Source organism: Strongylocentrotus purpuratus, unplaced genomic scaffold, assembly GCF_000002235.5.
Source record: "Strongylocentrotus purpuratus isolate Spur 01 unplaced genomic scaffold, Spur_5.0 spur5_contig_837, whole genome shotgun sequence".
NCBI classification, from domain to species: Eukaryota; Metazoa; Echinodermata; class Echinoidea; order Camarodonta; family Strongylocentrotidae; genus Strongylocentrotus; species Strongylocentrotus purpuratus.
The window spans coordinates 1,498,197-1,508,511 of NW_022145543.1; positions in this window are offsets into that span (position 1 = coordinate 1,498,197).

A 10,315-nucleotide genomic window follows, 5' to 3' on the forward strand; every position below is an offset into this window, starting at 1 on the left:
CCACTGTATTGGGCAGTTCTAGGTAGTACTGGGACCTCGCAAGATATACGGCACAAAGACCATCCTGTTTCTCTCTTTTTTTTCTGCTTCTAATAAAACCAACTTAATATCAGGGTGGTATGGGGTCATGAAGTTGGTTAAATGAACATATTGGCATATGTGATCCTACATTATTCAGTGATCATTGTTGCGGTTGAAATTGAGCCTGAAGTTATGAAATTGTTAATAATAAATTTTCATGTTGTATAGCTCCCTCTCGAGGTCAAGATATAAATTAAGCCATATAACAATGTTTCTGGACTAAAATCGACTGATTGACTATTTCTGTTTGGAAATTACATATCACAACTACAGGTACATATTCTATTTAAAATTTACCGGGAGCACCGGTAAATTGTTCTCAAAAGCAGAAGTGATTTAGAGGCTAAATTTTTTAGTGCTTATCTACAGGGGCATCCAAATACAGTAAAGAATCTCTATCCAGCCAATTTTCAAAATTTCCCAAAACTTTGTATTACCTTTAAACCCTCTAGATTAGATTGTTTGACCAATGTTGAACACAAAATTGCACTAATTGTATTGTGTACTAAAAATGATGATGCAACTTGCCGATACCTATGCCGTATTGTGGTCAACAGGAATGGACTTTGCCAAACTATGTCTAAGTGGTTCATGTGAGGATGTTGTGTGCTTGTGCAAGGCTTCCATGGAAGTATGAGATGGTCTTAGAAAGGTTGGGACTTCAATATTTATTTGGTGGTATTCTGAGAACAATGTCACCTTGGTGTTGGTTAAACCATGTTAAATGTCATAACAAATCAAAATTAGATCAAGTCATTGGTTAATGTCTGCGCAAACCTGGCTGTATTTGTATATACATGTAGTTTAAAAAGAGACATCTGCACAAGCATAAGACAACCAACATTGTTTTCCTTTACAAAAGACAACATAGTTTTCAGAATAAGACCAAGGAGGAGCAGAGAGAGTGCCAAATGATGTATACATGTATATAATAAGATGGAGAGACATTAAAGGATAAGTTGAGTTCTGTTGCAGAGGGCGCTACACAAAATAATTTTGTGTGAGATAATGAAAAACTGAGTGTCAAATTTGAAAGAACATACAATTATAAAGCCCCAATGTCCTACTTGTAGCTACTTGCTCCCTCTAAATAGAAAACTTCCCCAATCGGTGCCTGTTGGTCCCCCATGATCCTCTTTGTCTTTAAGTTAGTTTAGAGCTGAGTTAATGAGATAGCCACCTGTCAGTGACCTCGCTGTGTGGTCTAATCCCTTCTGGCCCAGTAGTATTGACAGTCTTTTAATGACAAAATCATCTTTGTTTGATCAAAATAGGTTCAGAGATGGCTGAAATATCCATAAATATAACAATTTCTAATATTTGTGTACCACCACAAATATTCGATAATTTGTAAAAGCCGTTGAAAAAACAAAATAGCGCCTTTTACCTTGTATTTCAGCCAATGCCAATGTTGGATTTGTTGTTGGATCTGTTGTTAGCTTTGTCAGGTTGGTTATCTCCCTGGTTATATTATGCACAACCAGCCGGCCCATGTATTGTTATTATTAATTAATTAATTAATTAACGGTCACCGTATTTTTTTGAAAGTGGAGCTGAATTGGTATGATTGGCTAAATTTTTACACATTTTGGTGTCTAAAATTACCTCCATAGCAATTTTAGGTCCCAAAAGGGCACTAGAAATGTCAAAGATAAGAATAAGAGCAATAAGCATGCACTTTGAAGACATTTGCGGTCTGAAAACAGAACTAAACTATCTCTTTAACCGAAAGGCAGGAGTTGGTGTTCATTATACATACTTGTACCAAATCTAGAATTCTGGAAACTAATGCTTCTTACTACTAATTTGCCTCTATATTTTTCCATTAGAGGTGAAGGAGAGGGGAGGGGGAGGTCAAGTTAATACTATCAACAGGCTGGGAGTTGAATCCCTTCTGAATTTTCTCAAACTATCACTGATCTATATCTCTTCTTATCTGTTCGTTATTAAAACCAACCACCAGGTCGGACTCTCTCCTCTGGTTTGTCACATTCTCTCACATCAACATCCACACTTATCTTAATCAAACAACAAGAAAATGATGACAGAGCCAATGCATGCAAAATCACCGTTACCCAAGACTTAGTTTTAATGATTTCTTAAAACTTTCTCTGTGTTTAGAAGTTATCTTCAAAGACATGGAGACAGCCAAGAAATGTGGCCTTCATACAAGAGAGACACTAATGCTACCACAAAGCTTTCAAATAATTCAAAACTACCTTGAGTAGGAGTAGATTTCAGTATATGGCTGATTCACTACAGAAAAGTACCAGAGCTTGGGAGTGCATGCCCAGTGCCCTATGCCTCAAGTCCTAAATATAATTCTACAATAGTTGCTCTAAAATATTACACTTACATATACATACAAAGACACTCTACTTATGTACTGATAATAAGAGATTAAAAATATGTTTATCCATCAAAATAATAAACATCCATAGGTTCTTGTCCCCTTAACGGAGATCATTTTCTGTTACGCCCTCAAAATTTTATTCTACGCAAGCATCAAACTCATTCTGTTTGTCATTTTTTCTCCCATACATGATTTCCGCATCACAAGCTTGCATAGAAATGTAAACATATGGTTTCTGTATACAATAATATATATTTATATATAAAACAAACTTGAAGTGATGATGGTTCAAGAAATGAATAGTACAATTACGTATAAATGTATTCTGTGTAATATAAACATGATGAAATCTGGCACTGGATCGTCACATTAGAAACGTACAAGTAATAAACAAACTTTTTCCTCCATTTCGTCAAAATGACAGCAGAGTATATACAATTATGCATGTTTAAAAAAATGAAGTTAACAATTTTATTTCACTGAAATTTTAAGTATTTACTCTTGTTTGTTTTACATAACAGGTATCAAAATTGAATGTAATTTCAGCTTTTACAATGCTCCTTTCTTTCTGTTGTGAATCTTTTCTTTCTTTCTTTCATAATGTACATAATCGGAAACACACATAACAAGTGTAAAACTACAGGTCTGAGCAAATTATTTCTACGCTGTGCAGCAAATTGAACGTTTCCACGGTCATTCCCAACTCACTATAACGGAGTCATGATGTAACGGTCAATAACACTCACTTCTTTAAACAAAATCAAAACTACTACATGAACTTCACTCAAAGCCAGTTCCCAAACAAAGAAAATCAGGAGATTTACTTTAACACTGAATTGCCTATGTAACCCAAGAAGATATCTGATTTATCTGCCTTAAACAAAACGCCTTTTAGAACCCAACAACCATCATATAGTCTACATGGCATGTTTAAAAAAATGTGAATTTTGACAAATGAAAATTCTTTAAAAAATGCAACTGTTAACACTTACAAAAGAAAGCAAGTACATCTACAATAATAGTCTGAAATTGAAATAAAAATATAAATTGAATCAATAACATTTGAAAAGGAAGCTTTCATACAAATTACAAAATAGAGTAACAGTTTAAGAATTGGAAGAATACATGTACATCCAGAGTTGAAAGATTTACTAACTGAACAAAAAAACTCAATCAAACCAATTGCCAAAGGAAGAATATTCATTCAAATCATATAAACAAAACAAACTATTTCATCAAAATATAATATCCAGATCACAGAGTGGACAAACGGTTTCTTTCCTTTTCAACAAAATTAAATTCACACTGGTAATAATGAAATGGGATTGATCCAATTAGTTTTTAAAAAGTAAATTCAGATTCAAATGTCATGCAGTTACTTTTCAGAAATCACATGAAGTGAAGAGGAATCTGTACATGTACTTCTGAATAATCATGTTTACACTTTGAACATCTAGTACACAGCCAATCCGTTTACAAAGATGTGATGATGTTCTGTTTACACAAGAACTAGTGTATTAAGGTTGAGTTTTAACACTGGCAACACAATAGGAAATACACATCAAGTGTTAACCCTAGGTGTTGACATTAGCACTTAAAGCAATACAAATCTATAGATGTTAATCATAATATAGAGAGACAATGTAAAGAGAAATTGTGATTTGAATCGAAGTCCATATCCATTTTAGTTAAAATATTCATATTTGCACACCGGTAAACATGTGTATTTGTCATTGATGAGAAGTGTTATGGCCCTTGACTTTTTTAAGGACACACTAGCCATTTAAGATGTCATTAGTTCAATCTTCCATACACACCTGCAGCAAAAAGGAGCCTGTATTTCAAGCGAGTGTTGAAATTGACCACTTGGCACTCAACTACATGTAGTCAAACCAGTCTTGGTGGCCACATCTCTATAAAGGCCCCCTGTCTTCGGTGGTCTCTGTCTCGGAAGATGCATGTATCCAAGAACCTGTCTAGAAAGGCCACCAGTCTACAGTGACCATTTTTCCTGTGTCTCTTGGGTGGTCTTTATAGACAGGTTTGACTGTACATGTAACTGAATTTAGAGAATTACCTCACCATGCCCCAACAAACTCTACTACGTCGAGATCCAATGGAGGGAGATTGACTTGATCAATACTGGATGCTCTTCACACTATAGCCATCAATGTAAGCACCTGCTTTTGACAAAAAATATTTGTGCGGATAATTTTTTCAGTGCGGCCCGCAGTTCGGGTGGAAAATTAATAGACGTAATGGAGTGGAAAAGAGGGATAACCTGGGGAATCAGATTTCACACATTTCAAGGTGATGTCTCTGCACAATACTTGTGGACAGTATTTGTAAAAGCATGAAAAATCCAGTTAAAATGGATAGAGTTGGTTCATGGAATTCTTTAATGCAGTGTCGGCCTTTTCATCCATTTAAAATCACCATAATTCTGTAATGAAATGAATTTAAATCATGTCAAAGAGTAAACCCTTTCCTCATGACTTTTTTATTTATAGAATTACAGTCATTTGTATAGGAAAAGAGGTTGACATTTGACACTCCAAAAATCATCTGACTTTGCTGTGCAAGGCCTAATTTGGTCTGTGTTTTTCGTCAAATGTGATGTTTAAATGTGAACAATCCTGAATGTTTCCAAAGGCACGTCCACAATAATTAGTTTCCAAACATTTATCATGACAACATGCCAATGACTCTCAGTGGTGGCGAAACACGAGGAATATGCTCATTACTTCCTGGGCACTCGTGATCAATAGGCCTGTCCTCATCAGCTCGAGATTGCCAAAAAGCCCGCTATTTCTGATTTGGGAAATAATCCAGAAGTTACAAATCGCGTCTTCATCAGCTCGAGACTTGACCCCGAAACTTGAAACCCGAGCTCGGGATATTTTGCTCAGCGTTCGCTCATAGTGCGAGACTTCGGACTGGTAAAGACACACCGGACAAAGAACGGGATATTTTGCAAACTAGCCCAAGATATCTTGGGATGATTAGCTTGACCAAATATCCCGGCAATTGCAACTTCGGGCTGATGTAGACGCAAATTAACTGGATAATTTGGGATTGGGATAGTTCAAATAGCGGGATATTTGGCAATCTCGAGCTGATGAGGACAGGCCTATTGTGTCAATTTCTCTTGACCACAATGACCATAATAGCTAACATGTTTGATCACCTTTTAGTAATGAACAAGACTTTCCTTTACCAAGTGTATATCACATAGGTTTGTTCACATTTTCACCTACATGTAAAACTACTAAAATCACACAAATAATGTAGTGTTATTTTAACAAAGGCAGGAAATATCTCAGTATGTGAACAGAGAAAATACTTGTCATGAGAATTCTCTAAGTGTGAATATTTAAAATAGTGGCCATAGTAAGCAGTAAGCTGTGCAAATGTTTTATAAATGCCGTACTTGAATTATTTTCTTGATCATGGAATTATTTTCTTGATCATGGAATTATTTTCTTGATCATGGAATTAAAAAGTTTGATCTATAGAGTTCAAAGGTAATTAACAAAGAAATATGAGTGCTTTAGAGTGCTCTAATAAAAAGCTTTAAAATTGCAGGAAATTGCTTACAAAATTGCTTACAAAATTAGGAGCAAGATAAGAGAGTTACTACAGCTATACAGGTACAGTGAAGATCAAAATGGCATGGCATATGACCTTTTTTCTTGTAAATCATGTCTTGTTTAGATTAGACAATGTGGCTGCCAACTGGATAGAACGTAAGACTCAAGGAAAATGGAGTTTGGAGACATCGTTACACATCTTTGTGAAATCATGTACTAGTATTCTACGATGCAAAAGTAGCACTATTTTTTTTTTACCAATTGCCATTTCCAAGAGGTTGATGCCCTGTAAGCATTTAAGATAAAAGAACGAGCTCCATTTTCCATTTGTGTGCTTCGATCATATCAAATCAAATACTCAATATACTTGTCATGTTCAGTTTTTCAGACTAGGTTTCCAAAGCTCACTTCTTCAAAGCATACATATGGTTGTCACTTAATTACCAATAACAACTTGATCACACTGATTTTCAATAACGCACAACTGTATACAATTTACATGTACACTCATTATTGCTCAATGAAGTAAATTTTAGTCTTGTTGGTATTTAAGTGTCAACCCCATAAATATCGAGCATAAAAGATGTTTGCTTACGGGAGCTCTCTTGGGATATGCTGGAGTAATTATTAAAGATTTTCTTCTTTACATAAATTTTATTTTTACATTTTACTTTCCAGAGGTGATATGCTTGCTGCTCTCATGTACACGCTTCACTGCTAGGCATTTCTTTTGAATTGCTAATCAAAAAGAAAGATCTATGGACTGCGGCTCTTTTGTTCCTTTTTGTTTGTTCCATTAATCCCAAATCTTTCAATTTTAATATTCTACTTTGTTCCATCAAGTGAATGTACATAGACAAGAAACCACACACAGAAGCCAAAGTCTACAAAGCTAAGCTTAATTATATATCTTTTTGTCTTCCAATATTTTTTACATTTCAAAATGTACTTGAATTCAGCAAAAACCCATTATCGCACTTACACACTACAGCCACAGCTAGAATCATATAATAATCATTATGCAAAAATATATATAGTTGGCTGTACAAAATATTAATAATTGTAGGCTCAAATTTCTACATCTTTACAGCTCAAATACTACATGTACATATACAGAAAGATTTAAACAGCAACAACAAAAATATGATTTGCGAGTCCAAGTGGTTGAGACTCAAAATATAACAAATATTCACAACAATAGCCCCTGTACAGCTTATGTGAAAGATTGTGATCTCATGTCATGTGGTGACCTTTGACCTCTGGCTTCGACTCCCAACTCTGCCGTTCAATTATGAAAAGGGGCAGGGCTATGAAAACATACAGCACATGTTTATTGGCTTGTTATACTCTCTGAGGTCATGTATTAAAAATAGCAGCAGAATAAACATATCTATTTTATAGCAGTTACAGCAGTATACCAAAGATGACGTGATACTTTCTAGATTTGACTCAAATTTCATTTGTGATGATTTGAGCAATGTCACCTTGAAAACATATGCATTTGTGAGTCATAACTTCATGAAATTATGCCACTGCAATGCAGTGATCACATGCTTTTATGCAAGACCAGTGTTTTATATTCATCCAAGATGAAGAAAAACTTAATCGAATGTTTTGACTGGATTCCAAAGGAACTGGAACTTCCCTGGCCTTGTGTTACAAAACAATTGTGAGCTTCTTGAAGCATTTGAGACTGTGCTAACACAAAGTGCATACCTATTTTAAAGAGAATTAAAAGGTTTCTTAGGGTGAATAGAAGGATTAAGGGGAATCTATTTAATGTTTATCACAGGAAGCTAAGGGGAGACAAAAAAGGGGGATGGAATTTTAGAATAATTAACCTTTTGAATACATAGTATTTTAAGATTCAAGATAACAAGGCAGAGCTTGAACACATTTCAAAAGGCTGTGTCATTAGACTCATTGAAAATGATAGGGGAAAATGGAACTGTAACAAGTATAAATAAATATTGTGGAATTATAGAATAATCAAGCAATAATCAAGCAATTAAAAGCATGTTTCAATCTACACAGGTCAGGTTTATAAGAAAGCAGAAAGATCTTCACCATGATTTGCACAATGAACTGTACAGTATAGATTTTGAGAGTATCAAAAGTCAGTTTGACTACTGGAAAAAGTACTCTCACATGTCTATGTCTGCCTTGGTGCAATATCATCAAACAGCTTCCTCCAAATATTGTGTTTTGTGATGGCTTTCAAGAGGTATTTGAAGGCATGCTCCTCAAGCTGAACTCAGCAAGTTATTTTTCATTTAATCCTCAGGTGAGCTCTAAGGACGACCACTAGGAAGGTAAGAAAGTGGCATTTCATTTTTCAAATCTTAAGCGAACACCGGTTCCGTTTCAGAATGCTGAGTCATTACGAGAAGATGATGATTATCTCTCGGCCATGTTTAAGACAGCGAGAGAGAAAGGAGAAATCAAATTTAGCTGGATCATTGATTTCATCTCGGGGTGAGGGGATACGAGGAGACTAATCTCATTACCTGTGACATATCCAACCCGACGTGAAGGAACTCTTCGGCACCCTCCCAGTGAGAGGGGACAAACCGTCTGGACAGACATGAGAGAGAGGTGGTGAACTGTGAGGAATGGCACTACTTAGTGGGTGTCTGTCTTGATACTGAGGAGACCCGGCCCTATTCATGCAATATTAATTCAGAAGAAAAAAAACTTGTAGGCCTATACATGTAAAATCAAACCAGTTTCAGCAACCATCTGTACCAACAAACCACCTATTTCTACAAAGATTACAGTTTTAGACTCCCTTGTGCACCAGAACATCAGTATGACTGAAAACTATAAGAGGAACCACTTGCCTATAAAGAGCACTTTTATCATCTCCCTTGACTTTAGTGGTCTTTGTATAAAGGTATTACCATATTAACACTCCATAGGAACATGAATAATTGTCTCTGGATAAGTGTAAAGGTTCCTCATGTAGGTTTGAACAAGGAATACTCTCCAAGAAAAACAAGAACAGTTTGTGTTGACAGGTTGTCTCTATAAACAGGTCCCCTTTACTACAAGCTTCACTGAGAAATAAACCGAAGAGAGAAGATTGGCAGTCTTCATTAGCTGGTGGTCTTTATAAACAGGTCCACCTCCCCCCCCCCCCCTACCCAATGCAATACATATTTCAAAAGAGAACACCACTTTTAGTATAAATTGTTGTTGTCAGTATAATGAAATTACAACTGTATATTCACACCAAAAAATACCCTACAAATATGCATTCATGTTGAGGTGAAAGGCTCAACTCTGTGGAATATAAATAACCTACTTCCCTATAACCATCAAAAAAGGGAATTTCAATTGATCCAGTCAAACGCTGTGATTCAAACTAGCACTTGATAGATATGTTTTCATAACGACTGTCATCACATGATGAGGAAATCCTGTCACACAGACCAATACCATCACGATGGGATAAGTATGTACGCTACACTGAGAACATCATCATAGTCTGTGTCTATTTTATTTCCCCTTTTAAGCTTATCATGGACTACTTTTGGTAATTCCCTCCTGGAAAGAGACAAACGGTAAACCAAATGTAGCAATGCAATCAACCCTGCTTTAGCAACCACCTATATATAAACTTTATAAAAGAGTATACCATATACCGGTATTTTGTTTCCTTTGATCGGTGTTTCTCACTAAAACCCATACTAAAATCCGTACATCCAAAAGAGGGGAATAACCATTGATTAAGTTTACAAGAATTTAGGAAAGCTGCAGAGATCATGATGAAACGGCATTCATACATGTGCTTTGCACTATAAAAAAAAAAAATCAAGTTTTGAATATCTTTGAAATACCTTTCATATCTCTTCACATTCTCAGGGCTCCACACGGACGTTTTTTTGGCAGGGGGTCCAGATCTGACTTTTTAGATGCATGTGCCCTATGAAAAGATTTTCAACATTTTGGGGGTCCCGAGTCCTGACCCAAATATTGGCAGCCCATGTGTCCTGGGCGCATGCCAGTGACTTTCATCTACATGCAAATGCTCAATGCAACTGTTATTGTACAGCCCAATATTTCAAACTGAATCTTTTATTTCCATACATGTACATTCATCAAAGAGCCACTTAATGACAGCTCCACATAAATCCCCCATTGTACATGAAGATGGCATTGTAATCTATCAACCATGTATATGTACTCTACTTGAATGAAGTGAAGTGGCTCTTGGCCGTACCTTTACCAGCAAATTTGTGTTCATGTCTACCGTCTAAATATGGAATACTTTCCAGCTCCCACCAGCCAA